The 21,394-nt window shown below is 38.6% G+C and overlaps 1 protein-coding gene and 1 pseudogene across 1 annotated transcript in view; one reads left to right on the top strand and one right to left on the bottom strand.

Annotated features, from left to right (window-relative positions):
* The window catches only part of LOC122121599 (insulin-like growth factor-binding protein 3), a 182,915-nt gene that overhangs the window by 111,242 nt on the left and 50,279 nt on the right, over window positions 1-21,394 (bottom strand).
* LOC122121622 lies at window positions 4,940-5,039 on the top strand (annotated as a pseudogene).

Below are 21,394 nucleotides of genomic sequence, written 5' to 3'. Positions count from 1 at the left end.
GCTTCAACAGTGGAGGGAGGCCAAAACTTTTTGATATAGATTGTAATATTTTTGCTACCTAAAGTGATTTTACAGAGCAGATTTGGCTCACTACAATGCAGAACTGATTGAATGAAGACATGAAAATAAATCCCACATCCAATGGAGGCAACTTAAAAGAGTTTTAAAGGAGAAACCATGAAGATGTAGCAATGGGGGAGGTCTTAGAGTCCTTCACCTTCACTAGACTTGGAGCCAAGAAGCTGTGATTAATCGGAAATCAGGCAAGAGCTAAGAGGAGGACATAGAAATAGGACATAGAAGCATTGTCCTTTGTAACAGACACTGTCATCCAAGGTATGGGTGCTTTAACTTTATTCTCTTCCATATATCTTGTTGACCAAATGCAAGACTAAGAGAAAAATAATCTATTGAAATAATTTTGCAAAGAATAACTTCACTGTTTCTGATATGGTATCTAAGGAGAGTCTTAAGAGAGAAGATAAAAGTGGAGTATTCTGTGGTTTCCTCTAAGCATCTTATTAGCAAAGGATATCTTTGAGGTTAGACGTGATTGAACCAAAAAGTGTTGGAGTACTTATGTTTGTGGGCACTTTAGACACAAGAAGACTTTCTTTCTTTTTTTTTGGGGGGGGGGGTCTGGTCGTGGGACTTGAACTCTGGGCTTGGGCGTTGTCCCTCAGCTCTTCAGCTCAAACCTAGTGCTCTACCACTTGAGCCACAATGCCACTTCTGGTTTTTTTCTTTTTGCTTATATGGTGCTGAGAAATCGAACTCGGGGCAGCAAGCATGCAAGGCAAGCACTCCACCACTGAGCCACCTTCCCAGCCCGACACAAGAAGACTTTCAAGGCAAAAGAAAAAAAGAAAAACGGATATCCAAACATTTGTGATCACAGTTTCTTGGACTGGTTTTTTGGAGACAAAGTTTTACATTACAGTTTGTCCTGATTAACATCAATGTTGGGTTCTTATGGCAACCAAATGCAGGGGTGAAGTTTAATGGACTCCCTCGAACAAGTAAACAGCATGATAAAAAAATTGCAAATAATATTTAGTGAATTACTTTCACCAATTACTTTTCCAGAATAAAGAAGGAAATATGTAATTCAAAATTAATTGACTTAAAAGTATGAAGAAAGAGTAGTGAAGAGAGATGAAAGAAAACATAGAGAATTGTTTTCTTTCCAGCGGAGTAATGGGTTCTTGATCTTTTCTCTTGCATTCTATCTTCACAAGCTATCAAGTGTGGCTCAGGAGTGGAGTATCCAGTTCAGAGAGAACTCGCAGAAGGAAGATAACATTTGCAGCAGATATAGGTGATTTATAACCTGAGACAATCTATTTAAATCTGTTCAAATTTCTCCCCTACCCCAAACTGCCCTCTTTTAATAGTTTTGTTTGCTTTTCTTAATACTGCCCTTCATTAACTGCTTAAAATTTTGAGAGGTCATATTTATACTCTCTAGAGATTGCTCTTTGGTTATAATTTTTGTGTGTTTTTTAACTGAATTTCAAAAGGTTGTGCAAGTGTGTTACAATTAAATATGTCCATCTAATTGTCCAATGCTCCTGGATCAGATTTCACTCCTTCTATCATAGTCAACCAACTCCTTCTCCAAGATGTATTTCAGATTTACCACTTCCTTATCACTTGTGTACATTGATATTCTAGCTGTGCTTGCCCCTTGTTCCATTTTTCATTCATTCTATGTATTTACAATTATTCCTCTCTAGCTTCAACTTCCTGATAGTCATTCTGTTAAACTCTCTGTTGATAGTTTGAAAGGTTTATATACATTCCATGGAGTTTCAATCCTGCATATACTTGAACTTATGTCAGCTTATATTTCCATAATTCATTCATCTGCAATAATAATTTGCAAGACTGGAGGCGTGAAGTACCTAGACATGATTTAATTCTCATCCATTTAGAAGATTAATCGTTAGTCAACAAGAAAGTTTAAAAATGGTTTAGAATGTATTCCAAACAACCAATTTTTATAAATGGCTTTGTACAAGGGTGTGTGATTATTTTATTTTACATGGGATAATATTTTGTAGTACATTTAAGTTTTGAAAAAAAGAAAATTAAAATTCACTATTATAGAGGAATATGATAGAAATAGAAGACAGATTTTATGTTTGTCACATCTCTGACGAGTACCCATATTCAAGATTTACTATGTTAGACAGATAGGAAAAACATAAAATAACATATGATAAGGCAACTATTTGTGACTTTTTAAAATGTACCTTATTAAATGATGAAATTTACTTTATTATCTAACGTTTGGGTTTGAAATATGGGAGGCTGATACATTTAACAAATTTGAAAGGCACCTAATGAATAAAACAAATGGTGGGTGGTACTATTTCTACAGTTTAATGAATGGTTGAACCTGATTGGCACTAGTGCTGGGTAAGTAAATCAACTCTATTGTACCTCTATTGTAACTCTATTGCCACTAAGTATCATTTATTTGTCAAATGTTATTTTGGCGAATGTGATTTTTTTTTTGGTAGTTCGTGGGGCTTGAACTCTGGGCTTGGGCACTGTCCCTGTGTTCTTCAGCTCAAGGCAAGCACTCTATCACTTGAGCCACAGTGCCACTTCTGATATTCGAGTGGTTTATTGGAGATAGTTTAACGGACTTTCCTGCCTGGGCTGGCTTTGAACCATGATCCTCAAATCTCAGCCTCCTGAGTATTTAGGATTACATGCGTGAGCCACTAGTACCTGGTTTGCGAATTTGATTTTTCATAGATTATTTGAAAAAGAATACACTTTCAGGAGATTAAATATTTTGAGAATGACAACATTTTTATACCACAGAACCAAGTTTTACTGAAGTACCAGTGTATTTTTTTTATTGTGAAAATACTGTACAGAGGGGTTACAATTACGTGGGGAAGATAATGAGTACATTTCTTATCAAGCATTGTAGCCTCCTCCTTTGTTTCCACTTCTCACCCTTTAGCATCCTCCCCCTGCGCCCCGACCCAATCTTCCCTCCCCTCTCCCGCACACAAGTTGTAAAGTTTGTTTTCGACATGGCAACTTGTACATATCACAGTGTTATCAAACACTAAGGATATTCTCAATTAATTTTTTTCTGAATTACATTTGACCTCTAAGTCAAGTTTTCCTGACCTTTATAGACCAATTGTGGATCTATCCTTCCAGGAGCTATTTTTCAGGCCCACTTATGCTGGACTGAAATCGTTCATTAATCATTAGGGAAGGGGTATTAAAAATAGTCTTGTGACACTTTGTGATCCTGTTCACTCCTATGGGCTAGTCATCTGTAAACCGAAAGTTTGAATTGCAGTACTTTCTCATAGATTTTGTGGTCTCATCCTTCATATTAAGTTGACTTGCATTTCACTATTGCTTACTGCTAATTCCTGCTTCTCAAGGAATTGGGGCCCTGAAATATTATTGGAAATGAGAAATTGACATGGCTCTACAATTATTTCTGTTGGCATGTTGCCTGGGCCTAGTTGAGAAGTCTTGACCCTGTTATATGATGATGCGGGTAACTGGGACATGGGATCCTAGGACCCATACATCTTGCAGAAGATAATATCTTGTATACATAATATCAGAAAAATTTGGGTATAATCAATAGGTATGCTTCAGAAATATGGAGAAAAAACAGTTTGGAACAAGCGAGTTGAAACAATAAACAGAGCAGCAGAGTAAAATTCCTTATACTTTAGAGGAAATCAACATTTTTTTTTTTACCATGTGAATTCAGAAGAACAAGAACACTTAGAAGGTATCACAAGTTTATAGTGAAGACATTACATTGATACTTTTTATATTCTAGTTTGTTTTCTAAACCTAATTATTTGTATTCTAATTCTCTTTATTGGAATAAATAATTATCAATTTATTTGTCAAATTATCAATTAATTCTACTAAGTTTCACTGTGTGAAATATGAAATCAGCACATATAAATATAAAATATATAACTATGTATAATATAATAAAAAGGGCACATGTTTTGCATTGTTCTGTTGTGGTTAGGGTATCAAAGACAACTCTGTTTTAAAGTATTATTGCATTATCTGTACCTCAGTGATAGGTAGAGTTAGACCTAAATCTTTAGCATTTGTAGATTTACAGCCTGGAGGCAAGAGGAAACACTGTGATTAAAACATTACCAATTTAAGGCTTAATAATGAGGAGAAACATGGACTTCTCCTGGAGCTATGGAAATATTTGGTGATAGAAAGGCAATAGTGTAAGTTCCTGCCTGGTTGGAAGGTAGACAGTCCAGACATTAGGAAATCATGCATATGACGAATTTTTTTCACCTTGGCATTAGTTACTTTTGAAATGGTAGGTATAATAGACACTTAAATTTTGAAAAAATACCTTCTAGTCTGAACAGTTCTGCTGAACTGTTCATCTCTCTATGATCCCTTGTAACTAAGATTAGTTTTGTTCCAGTAAGACAATCTATGCTGTCAGGGTAGGATATTCTGGTTGGTCTGTTCCTACATGGAAGAAGGATAAAGGGTCAGGTAGAAATTTGTGCCAGTAAGACCTCATTTGGAAAATTTAAGCTGAAGAAGTTTAGAAGTAGCTCTTAAGCAAGGCTTACGTTGAATCTATTAGCTCCACAAAGCTAACTCAGTTACATAAATAAGAACTTGAAAAAGCCATCACCTTAGGACCTAGCTATAAGTGCTTCAAAGTATGATCAAATCTAAAATGAAAAAGCCTTAAAATTGTCATTGACAAAAAAACGCAAATGTGAGCAATCGACCGAACAATATAATTTTTTTTCCACTATACACATTATTTTAGGGAAATAAGATCAATAGTATTGTTAGGAACAATAAGGTTTCCTTGCTACAAATAGGCACCCAAGGATATAAGCCTGTATAAAGATTGCATCATTAACTACTTAAATTTAGAGGATACTACATGCTTCAGCAGCACGTATACCCAAATTACAACAATACAGAGATTAACATAACACTTGCACAAGGATAATATGAAAATTTGTGAAGTATTCCATATTTTTCATTGTTCAGTTGCAGAAATGAAAAACAGTTATTAAAAGGTTAATTACAAAATTACAAGTGTAACAATATATGCAAGTGTTAGAATTAAACGTTAGTTTGACATCAGTGTATTAAATCTTCACCTTAGAAAGGCCTTTACATAGAACTTCACAAAACTTTTGAAATTAGTTAACATTATCATTTTATCCCAAAGAAACAAACTACTATAAGAACCTAGAAAAAGGGGCTGGGAAGGTGGCTCAGTGGTAGAGCGCTTGCCTTGCATGCTTGAGGCCCTGGGTTCGATATCTCAGCACCACATACGCAAAAAGAAAAAAGTCAGAAGTAGCTCTGTGGCTCAAGTGGTAAAGCGCTAGCCTTGAGCTGAAGAGCTGAGGGTCAGCGTTCAGAGTTCAGAGGCCCAGAGTTCAGGCCCATGACTGGACCAAAAAAAAAAAAAAGAACCTAGAAAATATAATCTTAAATTTTCTATATGAAATGCAATCTGAAAGGACACATTTATTAATAAATAACATATTATAAAACAATGTTGAATTCAAAGTATATCTAGGAAAGAATTAAATAGATTATGGATATTATGCAAACACAGAATATAGAATATTTTAAAATATACCTTTTTCAGTCAAGAACCAGAAATATCTTTAGCTTCTGTACCACTCATTTCAACAGATAGGATCAAATTATTTCTGATTAAAAAATCACAAACTCTGCAGAAATCATTATAGATGTACACAAACAACTCAAATACATTTTGACATCAAAGTCAGACAATTCAATTGGAAAAATTCCACGGAATTTTTACAGTAAGATATTGCTGTTATTTGGATTGTGAAAATATTTTGTATGGACACAAAGAATGGACTGGCATTTTGATGTTTAAGAAACGTAACTGATATCTTAGCTATGCTAAATAATGCTGCGATAAACATAGTTGTTTTGGTAGCTTTAGTATGGTCTTGTTTGATGCCCCTAAGTAGATGAATGGATTAAGAAAATAGAATTCTATGGAATGGAATTTTATGCCTCCCTCAGAAAGAATGCCATTGCCCCATTTGTTAGAAAATGGAAAGAATTGGAAAACAATATATTAAGTGAAGTAAACCAGGCCCAAAGAAACATAGATCCCATGGTTTCCCTTATTAGCAATAACTAATATATGTCTGAGACAAACAGAAATGGTCAGATAAGTTGATATTAGTTGAATTGAACCCCAAGATAAGGATTCAAATGTTACTTTTTTCTTTCTTGCAATTGTTTCTAACATATTTATAAGATGATATCTTTGCTGCTTTGTATGTCCCTCCACCACCGTAAAACCCCTACTTTAATTTTATTTGATGTTGGTATGATTTGTGGAGGGGAAGGGAAAAAACAAATTGTTTAAATAGGGATACAGGTTGACCCATTGCAACAATGAGATATACAAGACGTCAGGTAGAAAAACGAACTTTACAACTTTGACGGGGGGGGAGGGGTAGTGAGGGGGGATGGGAGTGGAGGGGAGATGAGAAGGTATGGGAAGGGGAAATAAAGGAGGAGGCAACAATGCTTGATAAGAAATGTACTCATTACCTTGCCCATGTAATTTTAACCCCTCTGTATGGTGTTTTCACAGTAAAATAATAAAATTCAACAAAAAAAAAGATAAAAGAAAAGAAACTTAACCGAACCATTACAACTTAATAGAACAATTTGTACAAACTTCCACAACTTCGAAGAGTAGTGATACATACTTATCCTTTTGGTAATATTAAAGGCAGTTTCTTCCAAGTTTTTCTTCAGACCTGGTTTGATATAATGGTTCAACAGAAGGAGATCTAGTGTATCTTTGCTATCTATATTCCCAGCAGCAAGATGCAAGGGAGTCAAGAGGCATTTAGTTTGGGCATTGGTATCTGCATCATGATGAAGTAAGAAAGACGCCACACTGATATTATTCCACGAGTAAGCACTGCGCAAGGGTATCCAGCCATTAACAATTATTGCATGAATATCTGCTGCTTGAGCCACCAACTCATGGACAATGTCTACATGTCCACTGTAGGCTTCCCGATGAAGAGGGGTATATTCATTGCCATCCCTAGTATTCACATGAGTGGCCTTTATGGAAAGTAGTCACCACACTATAGTAAGCCAATTATTTTCAGCAGCACAAAGAAGAAATTTGCTTGGATCCTACTCCATTTTTTTTTCTTGCAATTGATACGATTTCTCACTTTTTCGTTTTGTTACTCATCTTCATCAGAATTGCCTAACTAGAGTCTTTCAGTGCCAGTGGGAATAAGGTGTCCATGTATTTCCCCAATAGTTCATATTGGTTGAACTTGTGGGAAAAATATAGTGAATTTTCTGCATCTGTTTTTTTCATGATGATTTATTTTCTCTTTTTACATTTTTATTATTCTAAGTCATTCTAACTGGAAAGTAGGGAATTGATGGAGAGCAAAGGAGAGATGTTCCTCCGTATCCAAAGGTACAGACTGAAAATGAGGATCATGTGCAGCTTCTCCCAGGAATGAGAAAATAGAAGGTGGCTCAGTGGTAGAGTGCTTGCCTTGCATGTATGAGCAACGGCAGGTCATGTCCACTTTGTAGCCTTGTCATTCAGAACCACGGTGCAAAGAAAAAGACATAATACCCCAGCCCTCTGAAGCTCGCCATTTTTTGTGGTATCCTACTTTTTTTTCTTCCTGCAAACCCTCAGGGCCTAGGATCCCAGGATGGGCTATGGGTCCAGAGACTGCACCACAGCCTAGGGTGATGGAAGCTGAGTCAGCATAGTCACAACCTGAGTTCAAGCCCCATGGTTAAAAATAAAGAATAAATAAAACAATTAATTAATTATTTAACTAAATTAAAAAGAAATAAAGATCTCTGGTTTGGAATTTCTGCCAGTTTACTTCCTTAACCTGGAATTTGTACTCAGGGTCTTGGTAAATCTGTAGCAATGTGAGGGAAGGTGCAGCGTTGCCACTACTTGAGTTCAAACCCCGTGCCAAGCCCCTGAGCTCGGCAGGGGGAGTAGTTGTGGAGATGGGAGGGAAGGGAAGGTAGGGGGAAAACAAACAAAAGAGGAGGCAACAATGCTCAATAGGAAATGAACTCATTACCTTGCTCATGTAACTGTGATCCCTCTGTACAACATTTTTGCCATAAAAATGTACAAAAAAAGAAAAAATGTAGTGCTCAGAGAAGCACTTTGGGGATAATGGAAGGATGTCTGAAAAGCTGTATAAAATTCTACACTGCTTTTTTTTTTTAATGCTCTGTATGAAACTGAATGAACATAACTGCTTTCAATAAAAAAAAAAATAAGCTACTGTCGTGGAACTGGGGTCAGTATTTCTGTAATTGCTGTGATTTGATCTCACCCTCCAGGTAACTCTTTTGCACCAAGAGTGAAGACGAAGCTTACTGTCTTTGAGGAAAACAAATTCAGGCTAGAGTTCTGAAAGCCCAAATGAATGCCCTGCAATGGAAAATAATATTACTATACATGTGTAATATATGATATATACTTACATATGTATGTTTATTACATATAAATTTTATTATTGATTTTGTATTTTATTTTTTATTTGATTCATTTATTTATTGTTTATTGTATTTAGTATTATTATACACATAATATTTAGTACATGTTTTACATCTATTATAAAATGATTCACAATAATTTAAGACATTGATTCATTTTCATTTATACTTTATTAAGTGTTGAAACATGATACATAATTAAATGGAAGCATTTGTTACAGTCTTCACATGTTTAGAGTCTCGCCCACAGATGAGCTTTGTCTTCTTTATCTTTGGAAACCTTCCTATAGGGATTTCTTTAGATGATTTATAATCAGAGGCCTTTTCTTGAGGATAGGCAAGTTGAGGGATAAAATTTAAGGGTGGGGCTAGAAATGTGACTTAATGGTAAGGAGCTTGCTCAGCATGCATGAATGCCATGGTTTGAATCCTCAGTGCCACATACTCAGAAAAACCCAGAAGCTGTGGAGTGGCTCAAGTGGTAGAGCTCTAGTCTTGAGATAAAGTAGCTCACAGAGAGTGCCCAGGCCCTAAGATCAAGCCCCAGGATTTTCAAAAATAATAGGCCAGATTCTGGTGCTGACAGAAAACTAGCTTCTCAGGAGACTGGGAGCTGAAGACCACAGTTCAAAGAAAAGCTAAGCAAGGAAAGCCTGTTAGACTCTTATCTCCAATGAACCACCAAAAGACACTGTGGCTCAAGTGGTACTGTTTGCCTTGAGCTGAAGGGCTCAGAGACAGTGCCCAGGCTTGAGTTCGAGACACACAACTGGAAAAATGTGAGGGTTAATCAAAGTACTTTTCCTATTTGCTAATTAAGAGAACATTCTCTGGAAAATGAATGCTGATGTATACCAGAATTGGAGTCAGAGCTCAAGGTTCAAGTTTAGTAGATCCATATGCCCAGTCTCTGAGACTCTAGCATTATAACCTTGTGTGCTACAGGGTTCTGAAAGATCCAATGTTGAAAGGGTTAATATGCTCCCCAAGCCCTTTGTGATAAGCAGTTGACTTGTACTGACAATGTCATTACAGTTCTGAACCTAGCAGAGAATCAGTAGCTCACGCACATCACCCTATCTTAGGAGGCTGAGGTCTCAGGATCACAGGGTAAAGTCAGCCAGAGTAGGAAAGTCTATGACACTCTGACTTCCACTTCTGAAACCTCAGATGTTCAAGAGCTTCCTGGGTTTCCCTTGGTGATGAGAAGTTACTTGCACTCTAAATGTTCTTAAAGTTCTCAAGCTATAGAAGCAGGAAAGAAACATTATTGACCCATCATGGGTTCAAATGAAGTTCTCAGGGTCAAAGCCCTGTTAGCAGGAAGAACTCCATTATATCACTGTATTTGAAGGACAGAAAATAGTTGCAAAAGCCAGGCTAGGTGAAAAGACCAAGGCCTGCAGGATTAGGAGGCAGAATGTACACACTCAACAGGAAAGTGAGCTGCAAAACCACTTCATTAATTCCAGGCACAACCAGCAACAGGGGAGGGGGGACTTCAAACATTTGTTAGAGTTATACCAGGGTCAGGCTTTTCTCAGCCTCTTCAAACAATGACTGATTAACCTTCCTCCCTCAGGTGAAGGGAGCCTCAAACTATCTTTAGGTTACCAACAGAGAGCCAGTTTAGTGTGCGAGTGTTTGTGTGTGGGGGGGGGGGAAGGAACAGAGTTGAAAACCCTGATCTCTGGTTTTAAGGAGTGGGTTTTTCACTCTTCATTTCTCAGGTTTGAAGGCCCTTCTTCTACCTCGGTGAGTCCAATCTCCTTCCTTCCTTCTGCACATTATTAATGCCAATCCCCAGTCCAAGGAGAAGCAGGGCCATTTCTCTTCTCTCTCCAAGCACCTGGCTCTTCCCTCTTGGCTCTGGGGCCCTCAGCTGCCTGAGAAGTGGGAGAGAGACAGGCTTCCTGCTCTGTGGTTATGTGAATGCGATGCTGGTATCCTGGCACACTGCAGAAGGCCTCATGACTGCTAATTGTTCCCTTCTTCCCTCTTGACGTCCAAGAGCAGATTCATCTATCATGTTTGTATCTATCTATCTATTATCTACCCACCCACCTACCTACCTACCTATCTATCTCTTTGTCAGTTCTCCGTTGAACTCAAGGCCTGGGCACTATATGTAGCACTCTATTACTTGAGCCACAGCACCAATTCTGGCTTTTTCTGTGTATGTCCTACTAAGGAATTGAACCCAGGGCTTCTTGCATGCTAGGCAAACAGTCTCTCACTAATCCACATTCCCAGCCCTCTCATCTTTTTCTTAATGGTATTTTTTACATAAGTATGCTGCCATTTTTCATCCGCAAGTTAATTTTTCTGAATACCGGTTACTTCTAAGAAACCTGATCTTGTCTTCCCTTGCCTGATTTGTGATTGTTCCTGTGTTGGCCTCATAATAAAATGTAAATAAACCCTGCTGAAAGCCTAAGTGTGCATCATATAAGGACACAGGCCTGAAACCCTGGAAGAGAAAAGCAATGGGCCTGAAATGAAGATTAAGATGCAGTTTGTGCAACAGACATCTCTGAAAAATAAATCAGTAAATAAAAGCAGAAGCATTGCATATGGTCTGTTTGCACTCAGGGAGGTAATACACACATAAGTAGGTAAGGCACTGATACATAACTTGGCCTTCTCCCTTTGCATTTTTTTGTAGTCATCCCAGGGCTTAAACTCAGGGCCCTATACAATTCTGAGTTGTGTTACTCAAGGCTGAGTCTCTACCACCACCACAGCTCCACTTTCAGCCATCTGGTCGATAAAAATTGGACATAAGCACCTCCCAGGCTTTCCAGCCTGCTCTGGCCAATATCTCCTGCTTGGCTTTCTCTCTCAAAGCTGGAGCTCTTCCCTCTAGGCCACTGCTCCACTTCTGGTTTTCTGGTGGTTTATTGGAGAAAAGAGACTCACAACTTCCTGCTCAGGCTGGTTTTGGACAGCGATCTGAGGAAGATTCAAGCAACTTTCCTCAGGGATTCGCCGAGGAACCGCTCCACACAAACCTTTAGTCTAAATCTCGAGAGGTACTGGAGAAAAACAGAAACAGGAAGATGTTTCTAGTGTGTTCTAGATACTTAAGGTTGGAAACACTCATAATTAGTAGGTCATTTTATAGGCAAAAGGAGCAGTGCAGACTGCATGAGGATCATTCCAGCTTTTGTTCCACTCATCCTGAGACAGTAAATTTACTGCAGCTCAATGCTAAGTGACTGAACTGATGTGTCCTGTGGACATTTGCTCCCAAATCCTGGAACACTCATTTCTCACTTTTGGTTGCAAGCCTGTGACCAGAGGAGAAGATGAGGAGAGAAAATCGTTTTCAGAGAAAGCAGCTATAAAGAACATTGGGTAGTTTACTTATAAATTCAAACCAATGGAATGACCCTGTTAAGAAGTCAGCTTGTCCAGAGTAAAAAATGAAGAAGGAAAGAAAGGGAAGAGCCAGTGGCTGCTGACTCTAATCTCAGCTCTGAGGAGGCTGAGATGTAGAGAACCTTAGTTTGAATCCAGCCAGTATTGGAAAGTCCATGACACTGTTATTTCTAAGAGCTCAGAGAAAAGCCCAGATGTGGGGCTTTTAATGCAATACCTGAGCAAAAGCAGCTCAGGAACAATGCCTACGCTCATAATCCAACCCCAGGACCTGCCCCCACAAAAAGGTCCTGTACCTCCATGTGTTTGCGTGTGTATGGATGTTCCTTTAGGTGTAGCTCCAGAGTAGTTATAATGAACAGCACCAAACTAGGAAATTTGTTTATAATACAATGATTTCATAGCATAGAGAGTGCTTTCGAAACAGTGCATGTTCAGGTACTCCCCTTACTGTTCCGTGTAGCCTGAGGGTTTCTCTCTACCCCATGCTGTGAGAAGAAGTCTCACTCATTGTCTGAACAGGAAAACAAAAGGCCTTACTCCTGTACAGCGGTGAAACAACTCCATCTGGGCCAATTAGTGAGGATGACTGTGCGTAGGCTCTGAAGGCCCAGAGAAAAAGGCCTCTTTGTACCCCAAGCTATCTCTCTCCCCAGTTCGCTGTTTTGTCAGGATGCCTTCATTTGTGTAACCTCCATTGGCAGGCCAAGTTCCCTGCACTTATCCTGCCTTTGTGAGACTATATTCCGGTGTTCAGATACAGTGCTCAATAAAATTCAGGAGTTCTTCTGGCAGAAAACTAAGATATTGAACCTAATGAAATGTTTAATTGCAGGTGATGATGGGCCTATGATGCGTTTCCTAGGTTTCTGGAATCTTGGGAAATCCAAGCACATATCACATAACAGAAAGCTTCCTGTCATCTAGGGCTGGTGAATCTCATCATGTTTTGAAACATTTGACCTCTCCTTGTTGGGCCCTGGGTGGCTAGGTTTGGGTTGAACACAGGGCCTGGGTGCTGAACATGAGCTCAATGGAGAAGCCCAGTGCTTTACCATTCTGTGTCTCAGTTTCACTTTTGGTCTGTGTGTGTGTGTGTGTGTGTGTGTGTGTGCGCGCGCACACGCGCGCGCATACACCAGTCCTGGAGCTTGAACTCAGCACTGTACTTTGTTTTTCTTGCACAAGGATAGCTCTCTCCCACTTGAACCACGGAGCTAATTCAGACTTTATTCTAGTGAGGTGGTCCTGAGAAATGAAGTCCAGGGTTTCATATATGCAAAGCACTCTACCCCTAAGGCCCATTCCCAGGCCTCTACTTCAGGTTTGTTAGATTTTTTTCTGCTTTTTTGTTGTTGTTGGTTGTAGGAGATGATGCATGGGCCTGCGTGCTGTCCCTGAGTTCTTCAGCTCAAGTCTAGTGCTCTACCACTTGAGCCACAGAGCCACTTCAGGTTTTCTGGTGACCCATTGGAGCTAAGTGTCTAAAAGACTTTCCTGCCCCAGACTAGCTTTGAACTATGATCCTCAGATCTCATCCTCCTGAGTAGCTAGGATGACAGGCATGAGCCAAAAGTACCAAGCTTCCACTTCAGGTTGCTTAGGGTTCAATTGGACATAATAGTCTCATAGGACCTTTTGTGTCTGGGATAGTTTGGAACCTAGATCCTCAGATCTCAGCTTCCTGAGAAGGCAGCTATCAACCCCTAGGTCATGGCACTCTGCTGCAAGGGGATCTGTGGTTCCACATGGTGGAGTGGTAGCCATGTGCCCAAGAGGTAAGGGTCAGAGCCTAGGCCCTGAGTTCAAGGTCATGACTTAGCCAAAGCAGAACAAAACAATTGTCTTCAGGAGACAACTCACTAGTCTTCAGTAATACATAATTTTGTCCCTGCCATGGAGACATATCTGAGCTCAAACTTCTTGTCTGCATAATCGTCTCAGTATGTAGCTCTTACAAGGACCCAATGAAAGAATGCATCCTGAGAAAGACTCAGCACATGGCACTCTTAGCTTGACTCAGCACACAGCATCCTGTGAAAGACTCAGAACACAGCACCCAATGCAAGACTCAGCACACTGCACCCTATGAAAGACTCTGCACATAGCTCCCTGTGCAAGACTCAGCACAGAGCATGCAATGAAGGACTCAGCACATAGATCTATTCCACAAGCTGTCATTAGAATTAGGGAAATACTAGAAATATACTGTGACATCATGAATATTGTGACATCACATTGCTAGATGTAATGACTGTTGTGTCACATTGTCACATCACAAATCTGTTCTGACTTCATCACATTTGTGCCAACAAATGCCTTTGGAATCCTCACAATCACATTCTAAAATTATATACTCATTTTGAGTTAATGACAATTGAGGTCTGGCATGCCATTGTCACATCAGCAATCTATTGCAACATCACAAAGGTATTTTGAACTCATCACTATTATGGCATCACCAACTAATTGTCACATAACACTCATGACATAATTTGACATCATATTGCAGTTGTGGTATTACTGTACCATCATGCTTTCACAAATCTATTATGCCCTCATCACATCTTAGAAAATTCATGGCCTTTGGGATATCAAGCTCTTTCTATGAACGTGTTTCATTATGAACTTGTAGCAATTGAAATTTGAAATAAGATGTGACATTACAAACTAGTTTTGACATCACTAACCCATTTTTATATCATTAACATTTTGAAAACTGAAATCTGTTAGGAATTTTAGCACTTTTGACAAAAACACATGGCCTTTGTGTCATCACAGTTCATTTGTGTATGTCATTATGATTTCATTCTCATATCCTCACTATAAACTAATGGCAATTGAGATTTGACATGCCATTTTGACATCACAAACACTTTGTGACATCATCACCAATTTGACATCAGACTGTCGTTATGACACCATCAGCTCATGGTGACATCACCAAGCTACAGTGACATCATAGCATTGTCATTTTGCTGCCATAGACACACTGTGAATATATATCCTGTGATTTCATAATATTTCAAATGTGGCATATCAGTTGATATCAGAAACACATTGTGACCTCATAACCATTGTAACATTATAAACCCTGTGTGACGTCATAACCAGTGTCATATCACATTGTTATTATGACATCTTTAGCTTATGGTGACATCACAAATTGACAATGACATTATAGGATTTGCCATTATGTCATTGTGATATCATAGTCACATTATGAGTGCCTGATCTGTGATTTCATTGTATTTGAAATGTGGCATATGGGTTGATATTAGAAACTCATTGTGATGTCATAACCATTGTCACATCAAAATCCCTTTGTGACATCAATTTGGCAATGTGACATAACAAAGGCAACGTGATGCTACTAAGGCACTGTGATATCACAATGGTCATGAACTCACAATGGGTTTCTGATATCAACCAACATGCCACATTAGAAATAGAATCAAATAACATAATAGGCAAACACAACGTGTATATGACATCAGAATGACAATGTGATGTTACAATGCTATGATGTCATTGTAGTTTTACATGTGAAAATTAGCTGATGGTGTCATAATGGCAACATGATTTCACAATTATGGTGATGTCAAAAAAGATTTGTTATGTTTCAATGGTATGTCTGATGTCAGTTGTCATTAGTTCCCCATGAGGATATGGATACAAAAAAGTTCTGTGATGTCACAGAGGTCACGTGTGTTTTCAAAGGTGGTAGGAAGTCATAATAGGTTTGTGATGGCAAAATGTAATCCATAATGTCACAATGGGAATGAGATGTCACAATGGAAATGAGATGTCTTATTGAGTTTTTGATGTCACAGTGGTGATGAGGTCACAAAAGTCTTGTGATGTCAGTTTATTTATAATATCAGAATGATAAATCCAATTCCAATTACGCATAATTCAATGTGAGGATACCAGGTGATAGAAGAAGCTTCATAGAATGAGGTCATAGCATGTGAAAACCCAATAGGACAGTGATTTTATAATGACAATGTAATGTCTTAACATCATGTTATAATAATGTTTTGAGGTCACAATTGGTGACGCCATACGTATAAGGGGTCTCAATAGATTTGAGATGTCCCAAGGGGTTGGTGATGTCACAATGGCATGTAGGATCTCAATTGTCATTAACTCATCATACATATATGAGTTTGGGAAGGGATTCTGATGGCACCAAAGTATATGTAATCAAAAAGGTGAAGAACTTACAGGTCTGAGATGTCCAAAGTGACACAATGGTTATGATGTCCAGTGCTGTGATACCATGATGTTACACTGGATTTTAGATATCTCATGTCATATCTGAAATATGAGGTCGAACACAGTATTTCAACTCACAAAGGGCCTAAGATATCACAATGGCATGTCACAAAAATTATGAGGACAGGAGAGGTATTTGATGTCACAGTGGGTTAGTGATATAACAAAAGCAATGTTCTGTGACAAAGAAATTTGATGTCACAAAGGTTATGAGTTCACAATGGTTTCCTGATATCAACTCACATGGCACATTTGAAATTGAATGAAATCAAAGAATAGGCATTCACAATGGGTCTATGACATCCAAATGACAATATAATGTCAAGGCAGCAATGTTTGATAGGATATGTACTCATTATCTCGCTAATGTAACTGCAATCCCTCTGTACACTATACTTACAATAAATAACAGAGAAGAAAATAAAAAGAAAAAATGATATGGTGTCATTGGGGTTTGGTGATGTCACAATGAGATGAAGATGTCATGATGACAATGTGATTTCACAGTCATAATTATTGCTCAAAGTATTTGTGATGATACAATGCTATGTGTGATCACAATTTTCATTAGTTCACTATGAGGATATGGGTACACAAAGGGTCTGTGATGCCACAGAGGTCATGTCTTTTATAAAGGTGCTAAGAGTTCACAATAGCTTTGTGATGTCACAATGTGATTGCAAAGGCAAAACAGCAAGGTGATGTCACAATGGGTTTGTGTTGTCACAGTGGTGATGAGACCAAATGAATTTGTGATGTCACTATGAGTTTGTAATATCACAATGACATGTGTAATTTCAATTTCTACTAGTTCACAATGAGGAAACAATTTCGAAGAAAGAAATTTAAGCTCCAAAGATGTTGAGTTTTTAATCATAACTTGTGTGATATGCTGCCTTTAGTAAGCTTATAATGTTTTCAAACTCATAATAATTCTGGTATGACATATGATATTCGAAATTGACTCTGACATCATGAATATTGTGACATCACATTGATAGATATCAAGACCATGGTATCATATTGTGAACTCACAAATCTGTTAGGACTTCATCACATTTGTGCTAATACATGACTTTGGAGACAACACAGTCCCTTTGTGAACTCATATCTTCATTGTGAATTAATGACATTTGAGATCTGGCATGGCATGGTGACATTTCCAACCAATTGTGACAACACAAACCTATTATAGTAGAAACACATTGTGTTCTAATAGCCATTGTAGTAGCACAATCCCTTTGTGATCCCACATTTTCATTGTGATATCACTAACCCACTCTGAAATTGCAATGCTCTCATACACAATCCAGGAACGAAATGTGATACCTGAATTCAGTTGACATCTAGATCATGGTGACATCACACTGATAGATGTTATGAGTATTTTGTCACATCCTGACAACACACACCTGTTAGGACTGCATCACTTTTGAGACAACGCATGCCTTTGGAGACATCACAGTCCCTTTGTGAGCTCATATACTCATTGAGAGTTAATGACAATTGAGATCATATGTGTCATTTTGATAGCACCAACCTATTGTGACCTCACACACCTCTTGTAAATTCATCACCAGTGTGGCCTCACCAATTGTGATATCAAAACTATATTGTCATCATATTGCAACATCCATTACCATTGTGATATCACTGTTCCATTGTTTTTTCAAAAATCTAGTATGTCTTCATAGCATTTTAGAAAATTCATGGCCTTTTATATTTCATTCTTCTTCTGTGAACTCATATCCTCATTGTGAAATAGTTGCAACTGAAATTGGACATGTGATTATGAGATGTGACTTCACAAAACTATTTGATTTCATCACCAATGTGACATCACAAACCCATTGTGAGCTTTCATTGTCATTTGACATCACTATCACATTGTGACATCCCAAACCTATTAGAACCTCTTAGCACCTTTGAAAAAACACATATCCTTTGTGACATCACAATCCCTTTGTGTAACTATACCCTCATTATGAACTGACAATTGATATCAGACATGCCATTGTAACATAACGAACCCTTTGTGACATCACCAATGTGATATAGCATTCTCATTATGACAGCATCAACTACTTTTGACATCACAAAACTACAGTGATAAGAGGACACATTTTCATTGTGATGTTATAGACAGAATGTGAATGTCTATTTTTAATCTTTTTTTTTGTGTGTGTGTGGGTCGTGGGTCGTGGAGCTTGAAATCTGAGCTTGGGTGCACTCCATGCTCTTCAGCTCTAGGTGAGCATTCTATCGCTTGAGCCACAGTGCCACTTCTGGTTTTCTAGTGGTTTTTATTGGATATAAGAGTCTCATGGACTTCCTTGCCTGAGCTTGCTTTGAACTGTTATCTTCAGATCACAGCCTCCTGAGTAGCTAGGATTACAGGTCTGAGCCACCAGCGCCCAACTTTTTCATTGTATTTCAAATTTGACATGTGTGTTTATATCAGAAACATAATGTGACCTAATAACCATTGTAGCATTATAAATCAGCAGTGACATCAAATTGTTATTATGACACCATCAGCTCATTGTGACATCACCAAACGATAATGGCATCATAGCATTATAAATCACAGTGACATTGTTACATCATAGATGTAACAGTGTGAAGGCCTATTCTAGGAATTCATTCTATTTCTGAAACCCATTTTGACAATATAACCATTCTGATATCACAATCCTTTGTGACATCACATTGGCATTGTGGTATCATTAACCTACTGTGCCATCACAAACCAGTCCTGTCCTTATAAGTTTAGTGACATGTTGCCATTGTCATATATTAGGCTCTTTGCGAGCTCACAATCTGTTTTCAATTTCATGTTTCTGGTATGACATGTGATATCAGAAATCCCCTGTGACATCATACTGCTAGAGGTCATGACCATTGTGTCACATTGTGATATCACAAAACTGTTAGAATGGCATCACATTTGTGACAACACATGCTTTTGGGGACATTACAGTCCCTTTTTGAACTCATATATTCATTGCCAATTAATGACAATTGAGAACTGCCATGCCACTCTGACATCATGAACCCATTGTGACATCACAAACTTATTGTAACCTCATGATGACAATGGCATCAACAACTAATTGTGGTCTTAAAGCATTGACATGACATTGTGGTATTGCCAGCGTGATATCACTGTCCCATTGTGTTTTTACAAACCTATTATGGCCACATCACATCTTAGAAAATTCATGGCCTTTGAGACTTCAAGCTCTTTCTGTGAACTCCTGTACTTATGACCTCTAAGGCAAGGAGAAAAACCATTGAGTCACATTTAATATAATAAACCAATTTACACTAGAAAGGGGACTGATTACCTTACCCTGGACTTGATACCCAGGTCCAAGAGCAGCCGTAAGCACCAAACCTCAGACCTCCAATGGGCAGCCTTTCTTAATTGGTCTGCAAACCAACATCCAAAAAATTATCATGTCCAAAGCTCCAAACTTCAATGGGCAAGGCATTTTACTTTTCCATTCCTCCCTCCTTCGCCACAGACCTGTCCTTCCTTCCTGGTCTTTCCCTTTTTCCCTTCCACCACTTCCTTCTTCTGTTCAGGCCACTCCACTCTACACAGGCCTGCCCTTCTCTGTGCCAGTGACCACTTGCCAACCTTCTGCTCTCCTTCAACTTCCTCTCTTCTCAGATTTTTTCCTTCCTGCTGTCCCACCACTTTCTTCCATCCGTGAGCTCCCATTTTTATCTCCCCTTCCAGTGCTCTGAAAATGCAACCTATATATAGGTTGTAACCCTCCTCACTCAAACGGGTCTCCTGCCTAACAGTTTTCAACCATCACTTCCCAAACTGCCCAATGTTCAATCACTTCTTGACAGCTCACCATGTGAGGTTAGACACCTCCACCTTTGGCAGCATTCCCCACACTCTCCGGGGGGCCAGGCCAAGAATTTAAAATGATAATCAGCTCCCAAAGATAATTCTGTCCCCACTGGTTATTACAGTATCCTCATAGTGAATTAGAAGAAATTGAAGTTGTATATGTCACTGTTATATAACAAACTTGATGAGACATCACTATCCCATTGTGACCTCATCACCACGGTGACATCACAAACTCATTGTGATATCACATTGCCATTGTGCCACCATGATCACATTGTGATGTCTCAAACTTACTGTGATCTCAAAAGCATTGAAAAAAGCATGCCCTTTGTGACATCACAGACCTTTGTGTACCCATATCACTTTGAGCTAATGACAATTGAGATCTCAAAACCTTTGTGACATCATTACCAGTGTAACATCACATTGTCATTATGACAACATCAGCCCATTGTGACATAATAAAACAACATTGACATCGCAGCATTATGACATCACAATGTCATTGTGATGTTACAGATACCTTGGAATGCCTATTCTGTGATTTCATTCTATATCAAATGTGGCAGGTGAGTTGATATCAGAAATACATTGTGAGGGCTGGGAAGGTGGCTCAGTGGTAGAGCGTTTGCCTTGCATGCTCAAGACCCTGGGTTCGATTCCGCAGCACCACATAAGCAAAAAGAAAAAAACGGAAGTGGCGCTGTGGCTTAAGTGGTAGAGCGCCAGCCTTGAGCTGAGAGCTGAGGGACAGTGCCCAGGCCCAGAGTTCAGGCCCCATGACCGGACCCAAAAAGAAAAAAAAAAAAAAGAAATGCATTGTGACCACTAACCATTATGATATCACAATACCTTTATGACACCATATTGGCATTATGATATCACTAACCCACTGTGACATCATAAAACTGTCCTATCCTCATAATTTTTTGACATGCTTCCAGTGTGTTATCTTTGGCTTCTCTGAGATCATAAATTGTTTAACTCATAATACTTCAGGTATGACACGTGATATCATAAATCCACTGTGACATCATGACCATTGTGACATCACACTGCCAGATGTCATGACCACTGAGTCGCATTATGACACAATCTTGTTAAAACTCATTAAACTTGTGCCAATATATTCCTTTGGAGAGACCATTAACACTTGTGAACTTATATATTCATTGTCAATTAGAGATCTGGCATGAGACTGTGAGATCACCATCCCATTGTGAAATCGCAAATCTATGTGACCTCCTCACCTGTATGGCATCACCAACTGTTTGTGACTTCAAAAAAATA

Source organism: Dipodomys spectabilis, unplaced genomic scaffold (assembly GCF_019054845.1).
Source record: "Dipodomys spectabilis isolate Male_0828 unplaced genomic scaffold, ASM1905484v1 ptg000191l, whole genome shotgun sequence".
In the NCBI taxonomy this organism is placed as follows: Eukaryota; Metazoa; Chordata; class Mammalia; order Rodentia; family Heteromyidae; genus Dipodomys; species Dipodomys spectabilis.
Note: the sequence above shows the minus strand (reverse complement) of the source record. Positions and strands in the feature narration are given on the sequence as shown.